The sequence below is a fragment of the Podarcis liolepis genome (genome assembly GCF_965112155.1).
Source record: "Podarcis liolepis genome assembly, chromosome: 12".
Taxonomy (NCBI): Eukaryota; Metazoa; Chordata; class Lepidosauria; order Squamata; family Lacertidae; genus Podarcis; species Podarcis liolepis.
Window position 1 is genome coordinate 784,216 of NC_139563.1, and position 23,488 is coordinate 807,703.

At 55.7% G+C, this 23,488-nt stretch overlaps 1 protein-coding gene across 6 annotated transcripts in view; it reads left to right on the top strand.

Moving 5' to 3' along the window:
• The first annotated feature begins 1,143 nt into the window (after positions 1–1,143).
• Positions 1,144–23,488, top strand: part of SLC4A2 (solute carrier family 4 member 2) — a 58,408-nt gene continuing 36,063 nt past the window's right edge. For 2 of the 6 annotated variants that reach the window (XM_083466633.1, XM_083466634.1), the window contains exons 1-2: positions 1,178–1,283; positions 15,865–15,956. The gene's annotated coding sequence lies outside the window, so the exon portion shown is untranslated. Of the gene's footprint in view, positions 1,284–15,864; positions 15,957–16,382; positions 16,495–21,588; positions 21,810–23,488 lie in introns of those variants that run through there. The other 4 variants (XM_083466627.1, XM_083466628.1, XM_083466631.1 and 1 more) reach the window with 4 other exon arrangements.

Sequence of the window (23,488 nt, forward strand, 5' to 3'; positions counted from 1 at the left end):
GCCTTAATCTCCTTTCCCATCAAGCCGAGTAAAAAGTTGCCAGATTTTTTTCAATGAATCCAGGGACACTTTTCAACTTCAATGGGTTTTGTATGGGGACTGATTTGTAAATCCTGGGACTGTCCCTGGGAAACGGGGACGTCTGGTAACCTTATTCTACAAGTCTATGAATGATACTTTCATCTGGCTATTGTGCATTCAGAGAACCACAACTGGGGCTGCTTCTGTTATATTTTCCTCTTTGGAGGGACGGCTCTGCACCTGTTGTGATTGTTTAGATTACTATTCTTTTCTCTCCTTCATATGTTATTCATTTGTAACTGCTCTGCTTCAGGACAGAGGAAACCTTCCCTTTCCCTCTTTCTCTTTAGTGCCACACTCCCTTCTCCTTCTCTCGCTCCCTCCTTCGAGGTGCGCCTGTCCCGTGGGATCTGCAGCTTCGGGGAATAAGCCAACCTTTATTCCACTGGTGACTCAGCCTCTTGTGGGTTTCAGGTCAAGGGGAAGCACATTTCACAACGAGGCACCTTGCAAACTCTGGCTGCCTCCTCGGGGAAGGCACCGGCCCCTCCTTCTTGCCGGGATCTCCCCCGCGCGTCAAGCCTCGCCTGCTGCCTCTGAGCTGGGACGGGATGGAAGTGGAGATCCAGTTCCACCTGGCATGGAAGAAAGGGGAAAGAGGAGAGGTTTTCTCCCTTCCTCATCGCGCTGGAACTTGTGAGCATCCCAGGAAGGTCAAAGGAAGTTCTTCTCCCCCCCGCGCCTGCTTAGACTATGGAGGCCGGGATGGCCACCAGCCCGGACGGCTGCGTTGCGCGGGGCTGGACGAGATCCCTCCCACCTCTACAACTCTAGGATCCTGCGGAAAGAGGATTGCACAAATTCCTGGCGGAGGCGGAGGCTGTCTCTGGCCAGCAGCCAGGCTTCCTCCAGTCCCAGCGCCGGCTGCGGGGCGCGCGGAGCTCCCCCCTGGATCCGCGCGCTCCGGCGGTTCTTGCGCGCAAAGCAGGCATCCCGCGCGCGCCTTTTGCCTTCCTCCGACACTGGGGGTCTCTGCCGCCCATCTGTCCGCCTCTTTCTCCGCCTGGGCGGGGCCCCGGTTCTCCTCTCAGGGGGCGGGGGCTTTCCTGCCGTGCACGTGGCGGCGTCGGGAGCGCGCAGGGTCCAGCTGCGCATGCGTCCCCCCCTGCTTGGCGAGCCGAGGTTGCTTCCTCGGAGCTGGAGGGGCCGGGCTGGCGGGCGCGCGCCTGAGGCTGCTGCTGCTGCCGGGGCTCTTGGAGCGGGTGAGTGACGGGCGCGCGCGCGCGAGGCAGCGGCGGCGGCGCGGGAGGAGAAGGAGCGCGCGAGAGGCACCGGCGGGCCGGAGCTGGAGCCTCCCGGGGCCGGGAGACGAGCCGGGGGCGGACTGGGGTGGGGTGGCCCAGGAGGAGGGGGGGCGGACGGGCCTCCCGGGGCCGCGCCTGGGCTCCCTCCTGCTCCGAGGCAGGCGCGCTCTGCGTGTGCTCAGAGGCACGCGCTTGGCGGAGAAGCGAGGGAGCGCCCTCTCTGGGGAGAACCGGCTGAGGAGCCCCCGTCCAGCCCCCCGTCCAGGACTTGCGCTCCGCCAGGTGCCTTTGCTGGGAGATTCCCCGCAGGCGGGACTCGCTTTTGGAGAGCGCCGGCTCCAGCTTCGCGCATTGCGCTCTGCCGTGGCAACCTGGGCGGCGGGGGGGGTGTCTCCCTTTCCCTTGCTCAGCCCGCCATGCAGAGGTCTGCCCGGGGTCCACCCCAAAGGCCAGGCGAGCCACCCGCCGTGGGGCAGGGTCTGAATCCAGGCCCCGGGCACCGCGGGCAGAGGGCATCTGGGGCAGGCGCTGCGGGGGCACCCGGAAGCCTGGAGGCCGGGCGCGCAGGGGGGGGGGGATTTGCCAGGAGCCATTTCCCTGAGCAGGAGGGATGCAGATGTTTCTGGATGGGATGGAGCCGCCAGGGACACACCTTGCTGTGGGCGCGGGTGATGCCAACACCTTCCCTCGCTTTCTGGGCAGGGCTGGGCGCCCGCTAGGAAGGTGCTGCTCGCCGTTGCATAACCTTGGAGCTGGGGGGGGGCACTGCATTCCCAGGAAGGAAAGATCCAGCCTGCAGCCCACATCCTCACCAGGGAGGAATTCTCCAGGGGTGGCCCATTCCTGGCACTCCCTCCCGCCTCCCTGGAGGGCCTGCATTGCCTTGCAAGCCGTGCCAGCCTCTTCAGGCGGCACCCCTCTTGGGGGCGAGAGGGAGGGGTTCCTGGGTCCCTGCCCTGGGTCTGTCTGGGCGCTGGGCAGCGCCAGCACCTCAGCTCAGGCAGCGCTCACCTTTTGCTCCTGATAGGGGAAGGTTCAGGAAGGACGAAAGAAAGTCTGTCTTCACACAGCAGATAACTGGCCTGTGGAACTCCCTCCCACAGTGATGACCATCAGCTTGGATGGCTCTCAAAGAGGGTTAGGACAATTGATGGTGGGGGTGGCTGAGTGCCCCTGAATCCCAGTTGCGGGAGAGTTGCTCTGGCGTTCGGATCCTGCTCGTGGTTTCCCAATAAGGGCATCTCATTGGCCCCTGTGAGACCAGGAGGCTAAACTAGGTGGGCGACTGGCCTGATCCAGCTGCTCTTGCATTTGAGGCGGCTGCCACATCCCATGACACCAGTCCGGAAGACCCAACTGCTCTCTGCTTTTCCTTTCATTTGTGGACATGAAACCAGGAGCAAGGAAGGTGGCTGGGCCTCTGGTCAGGCCAGACTCTGGGTTGGCAGCCTGGCACTTCTGAGTGTTCCTGGCCTGCAGTTCCCATCACCATCATCCCTCCTGGTTTCCGCCTGCGGGCAGCCCCTTGGCCCTTCCTCCTCTGACCCAGAGCTCCTTCCATGGCCGCATCCTGGCTTGTGTGGACACCCCACTCTGCTGCTGCTGCCTTTGGGCCTGCCATTCTCTTCTCCTCACTCCACTGGGGACTGCATTGCAGGGGTTGGACTAGATGGTGCCTGGGGGTCCCTTACAATTCTGTGATTCACAGGAGGTTTCAAGCAGAGTTTGGATGGGCGTCTGGTGCATAGCTGTCAACTTTTCCCTTTTCTTGTGAGGAATCCTATTCAGAATAAGGGAATTTCCCTTTTAAAAAGGAAAACGTTGACAGCTATGGTCTGCTGGGGATTCTTCAGCTGCGATTCCTGCATTGCAGGGGGTTGGGCTACAATTCTTCATTTTTGTGGGTGCCTCTAAGCATGTGCAGAGTGGCGGCCTCTTGGCAGATGCCGTTGGCAGAGCCCCGTCCATTGTTTCAGAAACGAAGCTGCCCTTCCGTTTCCACTCAATTCTGCCCTTTCCGGCACCTCCTGAGTTCATTACCTGCTTTTCCCACACTCAGAAGGGGCAGCAGCCAAAACCCCAGTTGAAGCCGAGAGAGAGAGAGAGAGAGAGAGAGAGAGAGAGAGAGAGAGAGGCGAGGAAGAGCAGAAAGGGCACCAAACCAGAACCAGAGACAGGACAGAACCAAGCAGAGGCTGGCTGGGAAATCAAGTTGGTGCCAAACCCTTCTCCAAGCCCAGCAGCGAGGCAGATCTTTGCCCCTCCTCAGGTGGGAGAGCCTTGGGGTCTGCCACATCAGGCCGCCTGGTTTGCAGGCTCCGTTGTTTGTTTCTTGAGAAGGCAGGCCTTCAGGCGTGTGTGTTTTCCTGCTGCATTTCTGTCTCCCCCCTTTCTCCACGGAGCCCAAAGTAGCGTACGTGCTTCTCCTCTCCCTCCTCGTTTAATTCCCACAACCACCCCATGTTGGGCTGAGACTGAGCGACCGGCCCCCAAGGTCACCCTTCCGGGCTGAGTGGGCAGATTTGGACCCTCGTGTATCCTTGGTCACAGAACCATAGAATCATAGAGTTGGACGGTTCTGTAATGCAGAAATGTTTCCTGGGCTGACACTCCCGTAGAATTCTCTCTGTTATATTTCATCTACACCATCGGAATGAATTCTGGAACCAAAATGCTTTTTCTGTGAAGTCTGAGCCGGAGCAGCAAACAATTTTAACTGAGAGCTGCCGCTTGCCTCTGCTTCCCCCATTTCACAATTGTGAAGAATATTCGTGTGATATGAATGGTCTGCGTCACCATTAAGAAAAAGAGGTTGGAACTGGTTGATATACAGTGGTACCTCGGGTTAAGTACTTAATTCGTTCCGGAGGTCCGTTCTTAACCTGAAACTGTTCTTAACCTGAAGCACCACTTTAGCTAATGGGGCGTCCCGCTGCTACCGCGCCGCCGGAGCACAATTTCTGTTCTCATCCTGAAGCAAAGTTCTTACTTCTGGGTTAGCGGAGTCTGAAGCTTCTGTAACCACTGTATCAGTAGACTGTCCCTGGATCCAGGGACATTCCTTCTTTAAGTTTTCAAAATTCTTAACCCATCTCAAGGTTGTCCTCTGAACTAGCCAGATGTTTCCCTGAGAATCAATCACAGTCAGTCCAAAATTTGAAAAATAATACTTCAGAGCTGTCCGGCCCCAAAATGGCAACTAGACGTTCCATTTTGGCAACTTCAGCCTCAGTTTAAGGAGCCCTTTGGCCCCTAGCTTATACATCTGAGTTTCCAACACTGCTGGCAACCATCGACAGCCTTCTCCTCCTCTATCAACTTGCCCCCGTGTCCTCTTTAATGCCAAAGCACCTTCCTTCATTTGCCTATTTGCCGTGTTTGGGCTCTTTGGCCAAAATGGCCCCCAGAGCAGTTGGCATCCTATTAGGAGAAAGAAGAGACAGGTGCAGGCTGGCAGTATGAAGGACGTGGCACCCCAAAGAGGACTTTAGGGCCCCCAAATGGCAACCAGAACTAGACCTTCTGTTTTGGCGACAGCAGCATTGGTTTAAGGAGCCGTTTGGTGCCCAGCTGATGTGTCTGGGTCCAGTTCTCCTGTTCTCACAAGGCCTCTCTGGGAAATCGGCAAGCCAGGATCTGAGCACAAGAGCAACTCTCCCCTCCTGGGGTTTCCAGCAGCCCATATTCAGGGGAACAATGGTACCTTGAGTTACGAATGCCTCGGGTTACGAACGCCTCAGGTTACAAACTCTGCTAACCTGGAAGAGTTACCTCGAGCTGAAAACTTTGCCCCAGGATGAGAACGGAAATCGTGTGCCGGCGGCACAGCGGCAGCAAGAGGCCCCATTAGCAAAAAGATGCCTCTTATCAAGAACAGTTTCATGTTAAGAACGGACCTCCAGAAAGAATTAAGTTCATAAGTAGAGGTACCAGTGTATCTGTGGAGGCAGAGCAGAGCCCGGGTGGCCAGCAGCCAAGAGGCCAGAGGGGCTTGTCCTGGCTGGAAGAGTCCCGGCTTGGCAGCTAGATTTCCCTCTGCGGTGAAACAGGCCGGCAGTGGCTGTCAGCAGAGTTCCTGAGGCTCATTGTTTCGGAGTAATTAGTGGGTTTTGTTCTCGGCTCCTTGCGCTCCCCAGGGGGGGGGGCTGGGTGAACAGGTCCAGGGCTGCGTAATTGCAGGTGCTGCCCCACCCACCTGGGAAGCAGCCGAGGAGAACCTTTCGGGGCTTCCTTGGCGAGATCCTCATCTCTGCTTTCTCACGCTCAGGGGGAAGGGCCTGCCATCTCGGGAGGGGGCCGGGCGGCCGCTTATGGAACCGTCCGATTTGTAAGCGATGGAAGGGGACCCCCAAGGGCCATCTAGTTCAACTCCTTCAATTCTGGAGCCGCAGCCAAAGAATCCCTGCTTAAAAACCTCCAAGGAAGGAGAGAGCGTCTTTTGAGAGAGTCGCTCCACAGCCAAATAATAATAATAATAATAATAATAATAATAATAATAATAATAATAATAATTTATTATTTATACCCCGCCCATCTGGCTGGGTTTCCCCAGCCACTCTGGGCGGCTTCCAACAAAGTATTAAAATACAGTGGTCTGTTAAACATCAAAAGCTTCCCTAAACAGGGCTGCCTTCGGATGTCTTCTAAAAATCTGGTAGTTGTTTTTCTCTTTGACATCCGGTGGGAGGGCGTTCCACAGGGCGGGCGCCACCACCAAGAAGGCCCTCTGCCTGGTTCCCTGTAGCTTTGCTTCTCGCAGGGAGGGAACCGCCAGAAGGCCCTCGGCGCTGGACCTCAGTGTCTGGAAGCTGCCCAGAGTGGCTGGGGAGACCCAGCCAGATGGGCAGGGTACTAATAATAACAATAATAATATGTTCTTAAAGCAACAGGGAGGCTGCTTCTGTTTCTTTGGTTATTGAAGCTGGGTAGAAATGATTGCCCTGAAAATGAATAAAGCAGCAACAAAAGAGCAGCATTCTGGAAGAAGACATGGGGGGTGTCCTTGCAAGGGCTGCTCCTCTCTTCCACTGCCTTGGGAGGGGCTGCTGGGCAGAGCATCTTGACCAGGAGGTTGTACAGCTGGCGTCCCGCCCCTCCAGTTGCCCCCTCCCTGTGGGAATCCTGGGGGTGCCCCCTGGACCAGGAGCAGGCACAGAGAGGGGGGAAGCCGAGATTCCGTCCCTGGCTTGGCCTCAGTGTTAGCGGAAGCTGGGAGGGGGGAGCAGGCTGTAGTTCAATGGTCTAGCCAGTGTTAGAAACTCAGGTGTATAAGCTGGGGGCCAAAGGGCTCCTGAAACCGAGGCTGCAGGCACCAAAACGAAATGTCCAGTTGCCATTTGGGGGCCGGACACCTCTGAAGTCTTATTTTTCAAATGATGGACTGACTGTGATTGATAAGAATATATATATATATATATATATATATATATATATATATATATATATATGCAGGTTTTGGTGTCTTCGGGTGTCTTCCCGTGTAAGAGTTGGGGTGTCTAGGCGACGTTTCGACGAGGTCTCACTCGTCATCTTCAGGCTGGTGCTTTCGGCTTCTTGTTACTGGAGAACAAGAAGCCGAAAGCACCAGCCTGAAGATGACGAGTGAGACCTCGTCGAAACGTCGCCTAGACACCCCAACTCTTACACGGGAAGACACCCGAAGACACCAAAACCTGCATTCCTGTACCCGTGAAAATCTACGAAAGCAAATATATATATATATATATATATATATATATATATATATATATATATATAATTTTTCTTAATGGTGACCATTCATAATGTCGGCAGATTCTTCACATATGTGAGCAGGGTGAGGGGGGAGTGAAGACAAGCGCCAGCAATTCATTATAACATTGTTCACTGCTCCTGCCTCAGGCTGCCCAGAAAAGGCATTTTGGTTACAGAAGTTCATTCCGATTGTGCAGATAAAATATCACAGATAGAATTCTGCAGGACGGGGTCTTAGTGTGTGAAAACAGTCCTGATCCAAGGATCCCCAGGTGGCTGAGATGTCAGGCCCCATCCTGGCTCCCAGGCATCTTCGCTTGGTTGCAAGTGGCCAATAGCCAGGTGCAAAATGTGCCGGGCAGATTTTGAACCCTGGGCAGAGCATCTTCGGTGGAGCTCCTGCAGGATGGGCTCTCGGTCCTCTGGCCCAATTCTGTGGCTCTGCCCCCCAGCTGAGACCCAGCAGTCCCCCCCCCCCCCGTTGAACCAGGCACTCAGTGGACGCTTTTCAGATGTTTAGTTAATTTAAACGGATTATAACTCTTTTGCAACTTTGCTTAGAAACAGTAGCATTTTCCGTAGAAACAACGGCCTATAAATTGTATCAAAAAGCTCTGCGTGGAGAAGGACCCCTGTTCCGTCCCTGCCAGCATCTTCAGGGAGAGCTAAGAAAGACCAAACCCAAAGCGCTGCTGCTGCCCGTCAGTGTTGACAGTTCTGAGCTAGCTGGGCCCTGGTCCTCTGTCTCCGCTTCTCCCTCGCCTGTCCTGCGTTCTTCCCGGTCCGACCGCTGGAGTCTCTTGCCGGCCCCTAATGATGGGTTGTGCGGCTGGCTGGGTTGCATCTGCCGCACCGGTCTGGTTTTGAAGTCCGGCTTGTGGGGCCGGAGGTGGGGCGGTTTGTGGGAGGGAGGGGAAGGGCCTGCGGCCTTTGTGAGAGGGAAGCCAGCCAGCCCAGGCCTGCAAAGATGTGCCGGTCAGCTGGTTTTCCGCAGAAGAGGAGAGTCAGCGGCTGGTCCTGAATGGAGGATGGCGCTGTCAGGTGCTGGTCCTGATCCGTAGAACTGGGAAGGGTTCAGAGCAAAATGGTCCAGGGGATGGAGCGACGCCCCTGTGAGGAAGGCCTGCAACAAACTTTTGAGTTGAGAGAAAAGGAGGCAATGGGATAGAAGTTTATAAAGCTTTTCTTCCTCTCTCGTAACACTAGAATTCAGGGGGATCCCCTGCAGTGTTAGACATCTGCCTGGCGCGTTTTGCTGCTGGCGCTGGTCCAGGTGCAAATTCCTGGAGATTTCTGGGCATCAGGTTGGTGACCGCCGTTTAAAAACCTCTGCCTTAGTCCATAGCTAATGCCATTTCCAATCCCACTGTGTGTGTTTCTCCGTCTTGCCTCCTGGGACAAGGAGACTGTTGGAGGAGCAAGCGGCAGTCAGGCAACGTAGCTGAGAGCATAGGGCAATGGAATCTTAGAAGGGACCCCAAGGGTCATCCAGTCCAGCCCCCTGGAGAATAGACATCCCGTTGTGGCGACTGCAGCCGAGGTTCAAGGTGTCCTTTGGCGCTGAGCTTGTATATCGGAGTTTCTAACACTGCATGAGGTTGAAGGTTGGAAGATTCAGGAAAGGTACAAGAAAGACCTTCACGTGGTGCTGAGTTGAACTGTGGAACTCCCTGCCACAGGAGGCAGTCATGACCACCAACCTGGTTGGGTTTCAAAGAGGGTTAGGCAAATTGGGAGGCAGGGGGCCCATTGCCAGTCCTTGGAGCAAAGAGTTGGGCCAAGTCTGGCACATCCTTCCCCTAATGATGATGCGAATCCCAGAGGCCCCTGTGAAGCAAAAGGCACTCTGCACATGAGCAGAGGTCGGCCTGCTTCCATCACTTCTGTGGGCCCTTCCAACTTGAGCTGGAAGGCAAGTTCGAAGACCTGCCTCTGGAGTCCCACTCGTGGCTGAGGGTTGTGGGGTTTCCCCAGTGAGTAACAAGCGCACCAGAAGGGCTTGGCTGGTGCTGGATGAGGCCAGAGGAGGCCCATCTGGGCCAGCAGCCTTTCCTCCAAGTCGCCAACCAGATGTGTGTGGGGAACCAGCAAGTGGGATCTGAGCACAAGCGCTCTCTGCCCTCCTGGGGTTTCCAGAAAGGGGGGTTCAGGAGCGCCATGGAGAGCCCCCCTCCTTCTCCATGAATTTGTCTCATCCTCTTTCAGCCCACAAGTTTTGCATATCACTCATTTCCTGACATGACGCATCTTTCTTTGGTTCAGAGTTTCCGCCTCTTCTTGATTCAGAGCTGAAAAGTGGGGGGGGGGGGCTTTTGTCAGCCTGAGGCCTCATTCCCTGATGGCCAACCTAAGGCCCGGGGGCCGGATGCGGCCCAATCGCCTTCTCAATCTGGCCCACGGATGGTCCGGGAATCAGCGTGTTTTTACATGAGTAGAATGTGTCCTTTTCTTTGAAATCCATCTCTGGGTTCTTTGTGGGGCATAGGAATTCATTCATTGTTATTTTTCAAAATATAGTTCACTCCTCCACAAGGTCTGAGGGACAGTGGACCAGCCCCCTGCTGAAAAAGTTTGCTGATCCCTGATCTAAGCTTTAATTTTCTGTAAAGGTTTTCTTTTAATAGTTCCTATGGGTAAAGATACGGGGAGGCAAACTAAGGTCCGTGGGCCAGATCCGGCCCAATCGCCTTCTCAATCTGGCCCGGTATTTCTCCCAAAATATAGTCCAGCCCCCCACAAGGTCTGAGAGACAGTGGACCGGCCCACGGCTGGAAAAGGTTGCTGACCCCTGGCCAAGGTTATGGGGCCAAATGTAAGGGGTGTGGCCGGAGCCACTAGTGGGCAGAGACCCCCCCAAAAAACACATGCATCCACACACAGGCATACAAATAGTTGCAAAGAGGCAGGCATTCAGACACGTGTTGTGTCTCTGCCTCACCCGTTCATTCTTGACACTCCTGTGCCTTTGCGCTGCCATAGCTGCCCTGCCTGGCCTTGGACCACGTGACCTCTTGGATCCCTTCCAACTCTTCCGTTCTGTGATTCTATGAACCTAATGGCAGCACAGGGACATTTTGGGCACTGGGGGTATCGCATCGCTTGGGGAGGTTTAGCCTTTCCTTCCGCAGCTGCGACCACCCTCCCCAAACAACAGGCCCCCACTTGGAAAACCTCCTAGTGGCTCCCAGGGTTTTTTCTGGTCTAATTCTGGCACTGGTGGGAGGGGAGGAATGCCAGCGCTCAATGGGCCGGATCCAGCCTCCATATCAGGAACAGGGTTATTTATTGTCGCTAATCAAATTTATCTAGCCACCCATCAATAAATATTCCCGGAGCGGTTTGCAAGCATAACAACGCTAATTAAAAATACAATATATAATTAATCTTGCGGAATAATTATCTGGTCCAGCCCCTCGCCTGGTGCAGGACGTCCTGTCCTCAGATCGAAAGTCTGGCAAGACCGTCGAGGTAGATATCCCTCCGAAATCTGGAAGGAAAGACTCCCCCGTGTACACTTCCGCCCCACAGAAAGTCCTCCTTCCCTCTCTGCGGAATTCTGAGCTGAACATTCTGCAAACCGCCCTTGCCAGGTGCAAAACATTTTGCCGCCAGCCACCTGTGCGCAGCCTAGCAGCTCTTCCATCTTCCCCAAAGGCGCTTGGGAGAGATTGGCTGCAAGTGTTTCTGTGCCAGCGCTGGAAGCCTCTGAGAAGAGGGGCAAAGTGGAGCGCTTAGTCTTAGAGGACGGCTTTGGTGCAGTGAATATCTCGGAAACCTGGCGGTTATCTCTGGCTGCGAACTCTAGGAAGGACAGAGAGCGGCATATCGGAGGCGGTTTCGCTCTGGACGTCAGACACAGCACTGAGTCCAGCAAGCTAGAATTCCCCAAAGGGCCAAATTCGTTGTGGGTGGTGGAATTGACCAGGAGGGCACCCCTAGACTGAACCTTGAGTGGCACCCAAAACCTGGCACGAGATGGCACAGTTGCCCAACCACTTGGGAGCAGCAGCCACCGTGCTGTTAAGTTAAATATGCATTTAACTGGCCAATTGCCCAGAAAATCCAACACGGTCCCATTTGACTTCCAAAGAGGAAACTTCGTCACAATGAGGCTATTGGTCAGCGATGGGAGTTTTAGTTCAACCCCCTACGGAGGGCATCAAGTTGGCAACCTTAGTAAAGGCCTGGTGGTGAGGCAGTGATATGGTTGAAGCTCTTTTGGCTTCTTTTATGCAAGTTAGGACTGGGCAATATCTCAATATATCATCGAAAACCACATTCAAGTCCATATCGTGATTTTGGTTTCATAATTTTTGACCTGGCAATATATTGCAAATCATGATTTTTGTACGCCCTGTGCTGAAATTACAATGGGAGGGAAACCGTGGCGCCTGCCACCGCCTCTCCCTAACTCCACCCTTATTCCAGACATTGCGATACATATATTGGTATAGCGTGATGTATGGCTCATGGTGTATCACGATGTGGAAAACCAGACATTGCGCAGCAGGTCTGTAAGAGCAGGTCTGTAGGAGCAGCATTCTGGGACTTTGCTGGAGTCTGGAGGTGGAAATGCTCTAAAGTGCATCCTTTGACATGCATAATGTATTTTGTCCTCATTTTGCATTTTTCTGTTGTGAACCACTCTGGGATCGTAGGGTGAAGGGCAACATGCAAACTTTTATCATCATCATCATTGATAATATGGAAAGGAAGTAGAAAGGCAAAGAATGGAGGGTTAAATCTCTCCAAAATGATCAGGAGTTGGAGAAGTCGTTGGAGACCCGAAGGCTTCTTTTGAAAAATGCAAGTTCTGTCTGAATGAAGAGAACGAAAAGGAGCACAAACTTTGGCCAAAGAAGAAAGTTAAAGTAGATAGTAAAGGATGCTAAAAAATAAAAGGGCTTTGAAGAGCACATTGGTAAAATCAATGAGACCAACAGCCAGAAGTGGTTTAAATACATTTGTCGCAGGAGACCATGTAGGGAAGGGGTTAACCCTTGGGTGACCAGGGGGTCAAAAATGTGCTAAAGGAAGACAAGGAGAACAGAATGACTTCTGCAAGCCAATGCCTGGAGGAGTGGGGAGAGAGCTGCACTCTGTGCATGCTCCGAAGCCTTCGCCCATTTATTTCTGGGGTTTGTTTGCTCCGGTGTTTTGAAATCTGGTTCCGTGGCTGAGCTCTCGCAATGCCTGATTCAGAGGGGTCCTTCCACATGTCCTTGGAGACACCTTTTCATCTTCTGCCCTCCAAGGACCAGGCAAAAAAGGGGAGTTGTGGGTCCTGATTAGGAGAGGGCAGAATTCAGTTAAACATTAGGAGAGATTAAGGGAGCCAGTGCTGACTGACTCCAGAGATCCAGGACAACACTGGCCTTATCCGGCCACGATAAGAAGTGGAACAATGGGGAGAAAGGCACCTCCTGGCTCCTTGAAGGGGGCCCTGGGGACCCCTAGCCAGGGGAAGGGGCAGCCCTTGCAGATGGGGCTCTCTGGGGCCAGGCTGGACCGGGTGCCATCACCTCCTGGAATGGACTTGTGGGTCTGTGCCCCCTTTCTTTTTTCCATAGGGTGGGACGTTTTTGGGGTGCAGCACTTTGCTGCGTTTCTGTGTGGCCAGATGTTAGGGGTCTTAGGGGAGGGGCAGCACTGTTGGCTATTTGCAGTATAGTAGCGCTGCAGAGAGCTTGCTGGGGAGACCATGCATAACCAGGAACCTAAAATAACTTTTTAACAAGGTTTTAATAACAACAACAAAAAACTCCTTTTACACTAAAGATAACAACAAGCCAGACCCACCCACCCCCCAGGGTAATGGGAGAGCTAGGTGCCGCTCTTTATATACTAGACCCAATTGCTGACACAGCTTGATTAACACAAGTCAGCAGCACCTGCTATGTTTCACAGCTGCAAGACTGGGTCTCGTTATTTGCCCTGGCCCTTAAAGACATACACAACTTGTGAAACAGTAATGACCCTTCACATTTTACAGTGACCATTCAACAAGCACATCTGGTGGGGGCACGTCCTGCCCCTTTGGGGTCATTCGCCCACCTTGGCTTCCCTGTGCTCAGTTCTTCCCTGTGGCTCCTAGAAGCTGCCAGCAGGAGACAGAGGCCACAATCCCGGGGGGGGGGAGCCAAGGGGTCTTGAACCCCCACGAGTGATTTGCGGGGGCTGCACTAGATGACCCCTGGGGTCCCCTCCAACTCTACAATCCCTTGATTCTGTGGCATTTGGGGAGGGAGTCGTAATGATGTACAGTTTGCTCTAGGGGGCTTGATTTGGTCAGAATTGAGTCCACACTTCCAGAGTTAACGCTAAATGCCGTATTTTTCGCTCCATAAGACGCACCTAGTTTTTAGAGGAGGAAAACAAGGAAAAAAATATTCTGAACAAAACAGTGGATATATAATTTTTGTGGTTCATGCTGTGGCCACAGACATGATATGTGATTTGACGGTGAATTTCGGGTGACCCAATGCAAAAATCCTGTGGATCCATGTGGATTGGTGCTTTGTAACCACATCTTTGCGCCATTGCGGCCCCACAAAACAGTGGGTGCGGGATTTTTGTGGTTCATGCTGTGGCCACAGACATGCTATGTGATCTGATGGTGAATTTGGGGTGACCCAATGCAAAAATCCTGAGGATCCATGGGCTTTTCCCTCCCCCCTCCCAGGCAGCCTCCTTTATCTCTAGAGTCCCTTATCTCCCTCCCAATCGCTTGCCAACCAGCTGATCAGCCGCTTTGTTTCAACACCCCCTTCCCTCTTTCTAACAAAAATAGCACGATCTGCTTTTCGCCCCTGGGCAATTCGGCTCCAGGGACCACGCATTCACTCCATAAGACACACAGACATTTCCCCTTACTTTTTAGGAGGAAAAAAGTTTGTCTTATGGAGTGAAAAATATGGTATATTAGCAGCCACCAGAGCCGCTAGGGGGCCATGAAATCTTGTGTCCTGGGCTTTTTAGATTCGTCTCCCCATCTACTCTCTGAAAACCAAGGGGCAAATTGGTTGCCAGGTGTGAAGTTTTTCCCAGCCCTCCTACCCCACGGCACTTCTTCTTTGGTGATCATCCCTCCAATACCTGCTTGGTTTCCCCTGCCAGGGAGGACTTAAAATCCTTCTTAAACTCAGACCTGGACGCAGACACCCTTGCCTTTGTCACGCCAAGGTTAGACTACCTCTGTGCTCTCTATGTGGGGCTGCCCTTGGAGACGGTCCAGGAGCTCCTGTCAGGCCAGACTGTGGCAGGTGAGGTACCTGGCCATCTCACCTGAGGCTCCTTGTGGTCCCTCGCTTGTTTACCTGCTCATTTTTGGGGCTGGCATTCTCATTTCCTGCTTGTTCATTTATACACTGCCTAATGCCTGGATGGGACGCGAGTGGTGCCGTGGGTTAAACCACAGAGCCTAGGACTTGCCGATCAGAAGGTCGGCGGTTCGAATCCCCACAACGGGTTTGAGCTCCCGTTGCTCGGTCCCTGCTCCTGCCAACCTAGCAGTTCGAAAGCACGTCAAAGTGCAAGTAGATAAATAGGTACCACTCCGGCGGGAAGGTAAACGGCGTTTCCGTGCACTGCTCTGGTTCACCAGAAGCGTCTTAGTCATGCTGGCCACATGACCCAGAAGCTGTATGCCAGCTCCCTCAGCCAGTAAAGCAAGATGAGCGCCACAACTCCAGAGTCGGCCACAACTGGACCTAATGGGCAGGGGTCCCTTTACCTTTACCTAATGCCTGGATGGCTTCTATTGACCTTTGAGGCCCCCAATGGCCTGGGATTCCTGCACTGCAGGCGGCTGGACTTTGGGGTCTCTTCCAACTCTACAGCCCCATGATTCTGTGATCTGCCCCACAGACTTGCTCAAGGTTTAAGATCTGCCTCCCATTGATAGAATCATAGAATTGGAATGGAGCCCAAGGCAAGAAGAGCTGTTTGACAGCTGAGGTTTTTAGGCAGAGGCCACCTGTCATGGATGCTGGAGCTGAGATTCCTGCATTGCGGGGGGGGGGGTTGGACTAGATGACCCTCAGGGGACCCCTTCCATGATTCTGTGCCGCCCCAACAGAGTTTGTTCCACTAGTCTTTGAGACGCAGCTTTGAGTTGTCCTGATCAGTCCTCCTGACGTCTGACTGTGGCTTTGTTTTGCTGCTCTGCCTTCTTTGCATAGCTTTGCATGTTTTCAAATTACAAGCAGAAAAAGAATTGCATGTGCTGGATCAGGCCAGAGGCTCCTCTAGCCCAGCCTCCTGTTCTCACAGCGCTCAACTAGATGCTGCAAGTGGGACTGGAGCCCCAGAGCCCTCTGCCCTCCTGGGGCTTCCAGAAACGGGGATTCAGAAGCACCGTGGCTTCCAATAGCCCTTTCCTCCTGCACGAAGTTGGTGGCCCTCCCCGCCTCCTGTGGCAGTGAGTTCCGTAGGTTAGCTGCCCCCTGCGTAAGGAAACTGCGTATATTTCGCAATTTGCTGTACCGATGCATTACATGAGGGGAAGCAGAGACAAGGACGCGCTTGTCCTTTGTGCCACGGGCCGCGTTGTGACTCTGTGCGATGTCGTGCGCGCTCTGAGCGCCTGTTTGCGAGCATTTCCCCTCTGGAAGCCGCCTGGGCCTGGTGGGGGGGCTCAGTCTGGGCCCAGGTGTGCTGGACATTTGGAGAGGTTCAGAGGCAGCTCCCATCCCCTCTCGCAACCGGCGTCCCCAGGAGGGGTGTCTCTGGGGGTGAGATGGATGGGGAGCCAGCAGCACCCACAAAGAGGGGGGCTCACCCCCTTCCTGGATGTCTTCTTTTCCAGTATCCTGTTTGCTGGCCGAGTTTGGGATGGCAAGTCCTCCTCTTCACTGCCTTTCCTGAGGACTAGAGACCCTGCAGGAATTTGGCGAGGAGGTGAGTGAGCCCCCTGCCATTGGACATGGGGAGGGTGAGTGGCAGGGTGTTGGGTTTCGGTTTGAGCCTTATACCACTTTTGGGGGCTGAGACTGAGCAGAGCTGTAGGAACCAGGGTGTGGTCCAGCCACCCCTTTCTCCCCCCTGCTTGAAAGCTGCTTCCTTGCGCAGCCTTTGGAACCTCCTGCCACCAGACAGAGTGGCTTCCCCCCCAAATAGGCTTTAGAGGGGGAGGTTTCCAAGGGCACGGGAGGAGCTGAGTCACTTCTGTGTTTCCCATCAGGGATGAATCAGGGCTTTGGGGAGGGAAGGGGTGTTCCTGGCGGAGGACGGGGGGGGGGGAGCGGCCTTCTCTGAGTGTGCTTTGCCCGGCCTCCTCTGCTGGTGGGGCCTTTGCAATAGGCAAATGGGGGACGCCCCACGTCTCAGTTGTGGGGTACCTGCCTGGAATGCAGAAGGACTCGAGTTCGAACCCTGACAGCATCTCCTGGTAGACCTAGGAATATCCCCAGACTGTGACTGCTGCCAGCCAGTGCAGGTATGACTGGTCTAGATAGGCCAATGGTCTGACTAAGGCGGCTTCCTTAATGAGGAGGGGAGCTTTGCTGGGGGGTAGATACAGTCTGGGGAGGTGGCTTGCTGGGTGTGAGGGGCAGAATGAGCCCCCTTCTTTTGAAGCCCCCTGTTGAAAGTGTAGGGCGGGGCTTTGTTTCCAGACTTTGTCCAGATGTGGCTGAACTACAACTCCCATCAGCCTCTGCACCCTCCAGCTGCAGTCCAGCTGAGTATCTGGAGCGGACATTCCCAAACTTGGCCCTCCAGATGTTTTGGGACTACAGTTCCCTGACCACTGGTCCTGTTAGCTAGGGATGATGGGAGTTGTAGTCCCAAAACATCTGGAGGGCTGACTTTGGGCATGCCTGATCTGGAGGGCTTCTGGCCGAGGAGTCCTAGATTTATAGCATTGCAGAGTTAGAAGGGACTCTGGGGGTCATCTATCCCAACCCCCAACGTGGGCCTCAAACCTGCGACCCTCAGGCTCAGTTTTGTGCTTTGGCAAGTGGCTCCTTCCTCGCTTTCCTGGCTGCGCTGTGTGCGCCTTGTGTTGTGCAAGCGGCTGCGTGCTGACTCGGCCGTCCGCAGTGAAGGTGATTTGGGGGCTGGGCTGGGGGGGCAGGAAGTGCGGGGGGCTGCTTGTGGGGCCGGATTTCACAATGGCGGCCCCAGGTTGAGCCGCGGGTCAGGGCTCTGCGCCAGCCCAATTATTCCGCCCTGTCAAGGGGAAGAATGCAGCTTTGCGCAGCCCGGTGGGGGTCTGCCGGCCGCCTCTGGAACTGGGGGAGCGGGGAGGGGGACCCCACCCCAAGAGGCAGGGCATGGGGGGTGGCACGAGGGTCCTGGGCCAAGTGGGGTCTGGGGGTCTGTCTAGAGCCACCATTCGTACATCGATAGTCCTTCTGCTCAATCCCGCAAGGAGCACATGGGACCGTAGTTCCGGAAGGGACCCCAGGGTCATCTAGCCCAAGCTGCTGCATTGCAAGCTGTGACCCCCAAACTAAGCTAATACCCACTCCTGCTAGCCTTGCCCAGAAGAGGGGAGCAGGGGGTTTTGGGGGGGTTGCAGCTGCAGAAGGAGGTTCCACCTGCTGGTGCCCAGGAGAGTTTGCCAGCTACAAAGTGGGCATGGCGGAAAATGAGTCAGGGCCAGTGAAGACCATCTGGGGGAAAGGGTTTGCAGAACCCAGATTCTAAAAACCCAGCCTTAATGGGAACCTTCCGGTTGGTGCAGATTGCCTGAGCTGGGACTGTGGCCTTGCCAAGGGGGTGGACTAGATGAGCCCCAGGGCTCCCTTCCAACTCCCTTCCAGTTCCACAATTCTCTGACTGCCTGCCTCTGTGACCCACCGCCCTGTGACTGACGGGGGGCTGCCATCCTTCCCCCAACCTGCTGCCCCCCCAGTGGGGACTTGGGGGGAGCTGTGCCTTTGACTTTGGCCGGATGGGACCCCCACGGCCGGCCAGGACAAAGATGACGCAGCGCTTGCCCCGGCTGGCACTGCCCCAGAGGCGGCTCCCCACGCCTCATTAGGGCCGCTTAGGGGGCCTGAGTGGCGGCCAGGAAGGGCAGGCCAGACGCAGGGAAGGGCAAAGAGCGGCTTCTCCTCGCCCGGCCCTCCTCCTCCTCCTCCTCCTGCCGGCTTGGGGGGCCTCTGGCTGCCCATGCCAATTAGCCCAGCGCCTGTCGTGGGGCAGGAGGGCCTTTCAAGTTCTTTGGGGTCACTGGAGGGCTCCGGGCACCAGTGGGGGGCTCTCGATGTCCAAAGAGCCTCTGGTCATAGTCTCAGCCCTCCCCTTCTGCCTCCACCGGAGTCAGAGAACCATGCAGTTGCCAAGTTGGAAGGGACCCCCAAAGGCCACCCAGTCCAGCCCCCTCCAGGCAGGAGTTGCAGCTGAAGAATCCCTGAGAGGTGGCTGGTACTTTATTATTTATACCCTGCGAGGAGGGAGACCCTCTTAGTCTTTACACCTGTCCTCCAACCTGCAAGGAAGGGAATCTTGCCTATTTATGTACTGCTTTTGAATTTATATCCTCATTTAATGCCCAGAACAACCTTGCAAAGGAGGTCAGGCTGAGAAGCAGGGGCTGGCCCCCCAGGCCACCCCCAGGGAGCTTCACGACTGAGCGGGGATTCGAACTCTGGCCTCCCGGGTCCCAGTCTGACTCTGCTAGACCCCTCTCTCGTGGGGGGCATATTTGGGGGGGGGGGTTGGGCGCTGGGCCTCTGCTCCCCAGCGATGCCTTCTAGCAACACCCCCCACCCCTCTTTGCAAGGCTGGTTTCCTCTCAAACAGTTCAGGGGGTGGTTGCTTGCGAGGGGAAACCGAGGGAAACGGAGGGGTGTCTTGTGGGGAAGCCTTGAAAGAGGGGGTGCTTGCACTTTCAGGCTTCCAATTTACTGCACCATTTGGCCTTGCCGTGGGGCAGAGGCCTTCTCTGGTTCCCCCTTTGCATTGCGGGGTGCACTGGATGACCCTTGGGGTCTATTCTGTGACGTTTTAACACCGGGAGGAAGAGGAGAAGCTCAGCTCTGCTCTCCTTTCTTAGTCCAGGATTCTTGCGCTGCAATTCCTGCAGTTCGGGGGGTCAGACTAGATGGGCCTTGGAGGTCCCTTCCAACTCTGCGCTTCTGTGATTCATGGATCCCTCCCCTTTGGGGTGTCCCATTGGCCAGGGAGGCTTCCCCCTGGGGAGTCAAATGAGCCAGGATTGGAGCCTTCTTGAGAATCCGGGGAGGAGGGCAGAGGAAGGAAGAAACTGCCTTTTCTGAGCAACTCTTGACTTCTCTCTCTCCGCCCCCCCCCCTCCTGTGTCACTTGGGGGGCGCTGAGCCCTTTGGGGTCACAGATGGAAAATCCCAGCCCATTATGCCAGCTGAATTTCCTTACCAGCCCTCCCCACAGCCGGGTCCTTCCCAGGGCCCGCTGCCCCCCAGCTCAGGCGGCAGAGATGGAGACTCTTAATCTCAGGGTCCTGGGTTTGAGCCCCAAAAACTTCATGCATGGCAGGGGGTTGGACTAGATGACCCTTGGGTCCCTTCCAGCGCTCTGGTTTGAAGATGGATGGATGGATCAATATCCCATCTCTTATCCCTAAAGCGGCTCAAAGTGGCGCACGTGGTTCTCTCCCTCTCCTCTGGTAATCGCCACAACAACCCTGCCGGGTAGGTCAGGCTGAGAGAGACCCAGGGAGCTTCCGGGCCGAGGGGGGATTCGAACCCTGGTCTCTGCCAGGTTAAGTGCCTGCTCAGGCCACGCCTTTGTTTCCTCATAATGCCATTGGGCCTGGCTGCATCCTGAGCTAACTCGGAAGGGGGGACCTGGGGCGGGTGGGTGCAAGACAGCGCCCACTTCCTGGGGCGGCTTTCTTTCTCTTGGGGGGTGTCACAGCCAAGAACGCCAATGATGTCCCCCCCAGTGCAGCCATTGGCATCTGCATGGCAGAGGAAGAGGGAGAATCTTCCTCCCTCCCCTGGAAGTGTTGAGATGGAAGGGGCTCCCAAAGGTCATCCAGCCTGACCCCCTTGCCAGACAGGCGTCTCGGTTCAAGAATCCCTGGCAGGTGACCACCTGAGCTTTGCTGAGAAACCTCCAATGAAGGAGAGCCCTCCTGCCTTCCAAGGCCACTGAATCCTAGAATTGGAAGGGGACCCCAAAGGTCATCCAGCCTGACCCCCTCAAAAAGAGTTTCTGAGAGAAGGTGCTGAGGTGGGGAAGGTTGCCTGGGGAGTGTGTCATTCATGCCCCCCACCACAACTAGGTCTTAACTGCTTGCTGCTCCTCCTGTCTTGCCTGAGGGCAGAAGCGGGGCAGGAAATAACCAGCCTGCTTGTGGGGGGGGCAGGTAATGACCCCCTATCAGGGCAGTGGGGCCAGAAGAGGGAGAGGCTGTCTGGGTGACGGGGGGGGGGCACCCTGCCACAACCCTGACATTAGCAGCAGGGCTTGGTTTACCACCCAGGCCAGCCGGCCGCCCTGCTGACACAGCAGCCCCCGCAGGGGGAGGAATTGGCTGGGTGCTGGGGGGGGAGGTGGCGGGAGCCTTGCAGGGCCCCCCCCATGCCCCCCCCGTGGGTGCCTCGCCCAGGGCCCTCCCCTGCCCCCCTGCTCCAGCTGCACAATCCCAGGGGTGTCTCTCCCTTCCCGCCGTAGAAGCAAAGAGCCGGAAGGGAACCCAGGGGTCATCTAGTCCAACCCCATGCTGGCCAACAGGCCACCCAACAGGCCACCCAACAGGCCACCCAAGATTGGTCCACTTTCAGAGGAGCCCCGTCCTCCCCATAACTCAGTTGGCTGGTCTTTTTCCTCCTGCCCCATGGAGCTGTGGAACTCCCTGCCACAGGGGGAAGAGATGGCCGGCGACCTCAATGTGGATCCAAAGTGGATTGGAGAGGAGAGAGGCTCTGCTCTGCCCTCCAATTTCAGAGGCAGCCGCTCTGAGCCCGGCTTCGGCTGGCAAGGGCAGGATATAAATAAAATTTTATTATTATTATTAAATGCTTCCGAATCCCAGTGGCTGGAAGCCGCAGGAGGGGAGAGTCATGGCTGGATCCTGTGTTTCTCGAGAGGGGCATCTGGGACGCTGCCCTATAGACCAGGCTTCCTCCACCTCGGCCCTCCAGATGTTTTGGGACTACAATTCCCATCATCCCTGACCGCTGGTCCTGCTAGCTAGGGATCATGGGAGTTGTAGGCCAAAAACATCTGCAGGTTGAGGAAGCTTGCCCTAGATGGTCCCCTTTGGCCCCGGAACCCGCTTTTCATGGGGTGATGGGCAGGGATATGGTGAGAGTGCCTCTGAGCATGCAGAGAGTGCTTTCCACAAGTGGGGGGGGGAGAAGGCAGGGCAGGGCAGCTGGCCTGGCAGGGGAGCAGCTGTGGCCTGCGCTGTGTGTGTGTGTGTTTGCGGTGCCCGCAGGAGGAGTGGCCAGCGCTGAAGTGGCACTTATGGGGACCGGCGTCCCTCCCCACACCCTTCCTTGCTGCTGTGGGGACTTTTCCTCCCCCCTCCCTCCCTCCCTCTCTCCCTGCCAGGAGGCAGGTATAAAGAACTCTGCAGCCTCCGCCAAGGGCAGTGCCAGGGCAGCCGCTTGGGCAGAGGGTGCCCCCTTCTCCTGCTGCAGCAGCTGCCTGCCTGCCCTCCCTCCCTGCCTCCCCAGGGGCTGCCACCCTGGCAGCCGACAGGCGGCCTTTGGCAGGATTTCCTGCTTCCTGAGCAGCTCCCGGGCAGGAAACCCGCCGGACCCCTCTGCCCGCCCCACGGAGGAAGCAGCCGCAGCCGCAGGAGCCTATGGGGTGAGTGGAGGGGGCCGGTTCCTGGGTGCCCAGAGGGGAGATTCCTGGCCGTTGGCTTCTGGAGAGAGAAGCCGCTGCTTTCATTCTTCCGTGGTCTGGAGGTGCCCTTCAGGGGGTGGCAACGGCCCCCCAGCCACAGCTGGAAGGGGTCCCCGGGGTCATCTAGTCCAACCCCCTCGTTGTGGTTTGGCTTCCCACGTGCAGAGTGCTTTTGGGTCTTCCTTCCTTGGAGGTTTGTCGGCAGAGGTTGGGTGGCCATCAGTCGTGGATGCTTGCGCTCAGGTCCCTGCATTGCAGGGGGGTGGACTGGATGACCCTGGGGGGTCCCTTCCAACTCTGCCGTTCTCTGATTCCCCCAACAACCTTGCCAGGCACTTGAGTCTCTTTTAGCCAAGAGAAGTGGAAGAGGCAGCCTTGAAGCCAGAGGGGAGACCCTGCTTGGGTGAGGCCAGATGGGTGGGGCATAATAATAATAATAATAATAATAATAATAATAATAATTTGTATTTATGTCCTGCCCTCCCCAGCCGAAGCTGGGCTCAGTGTGGCTAACAACAGTAAAAGTAACACAGTTATTATTATTATTATTATTATTATTATTACTGTTATTATTACTGTTATTATTACTGTTATTATTATTCTTATTATTACATTGTGGTTCTCCTGATGGATAAAGGTTGAGGCGGAGGGAATATTTGCCAGCTCCCGCAGCCTCCAACCTGGTCAGCTCAGTGTTGTGGCCTCTGGGGCTTATTCAGGCCTGATAGAAATGCACTCTGCACATGCCCTGAGGCGCAAGGTTGCTTCACGGTACGACATCCCTCGGCCTTTATGTCAGCTTTCAGGTCTGTATCTGGGGGAGGGGCCTGATCTCTTTGGACACTTCATGTATGCTGCTGTTAGTTTGGGTTGCCTCTGAGCCCGCGCAGAGTGCCTTTTGCTCTCCAGGGCAGAGGCAGAGTCTCCTTCCGGCTTCTGCACCCTCCTGGATCTGCAGAGGCCGTGCAGGGCAGGGGAGGAAGAGGAGGAGAGGTTTGTGTGCGAGGCTGGAAGAGGAAACCTGCTGCGTCCGCAAGGAGCCTCTGAGCACGTGCTGAAGGGCGGGGGGGGGCACTCTCGTGATTCATCCTCAGGATAGTCTTACTTATTCTGTGGAGGCGGCAGGCGGCTATTTTTAACTGGGTCTGGGCGGGTGGCAGGCGCCTGGCGCTGGCTCTGCCCGTCCAGGCTTCTCTCTGGGGCTTTGCAGGGTGCTCTTCTCACCGGGGGGGGGGGGGGGGGGCGAGGCTGGCAATTGGGAGAGTGGCAGATGCTGGAGCCTTGGAGGGAGCCCCCCCCCAGCAGTCAGTCACTTTCGGGGTGGCCTTGTGGGCTGAGCGACAGAGCCGGGCAACTGTGCCACCTTGTGAGCTCAGCTCTGCCCCTGCTCTGCCCATTGCCCAGCTGGAGAACTGAGGCCACTGCTGCCAAGCCCATCTTTGTTCTCCGAGGAGCTCCAGGGGGCATGCATGGATCTTCTCCTCCCCCCCCCCCCACTGTTTTATCCTCCCAACACCCCTGTGAGGAAGGCTAGGCTGAGAGAGCAGGGACTGCTCCCAGTCCCACCCACTGAGCTTCATGGCCAAGTGAGGATTCGAATCCAGGTCTCTCCCATGTTTTTATTTATACCCCGCCCTCTC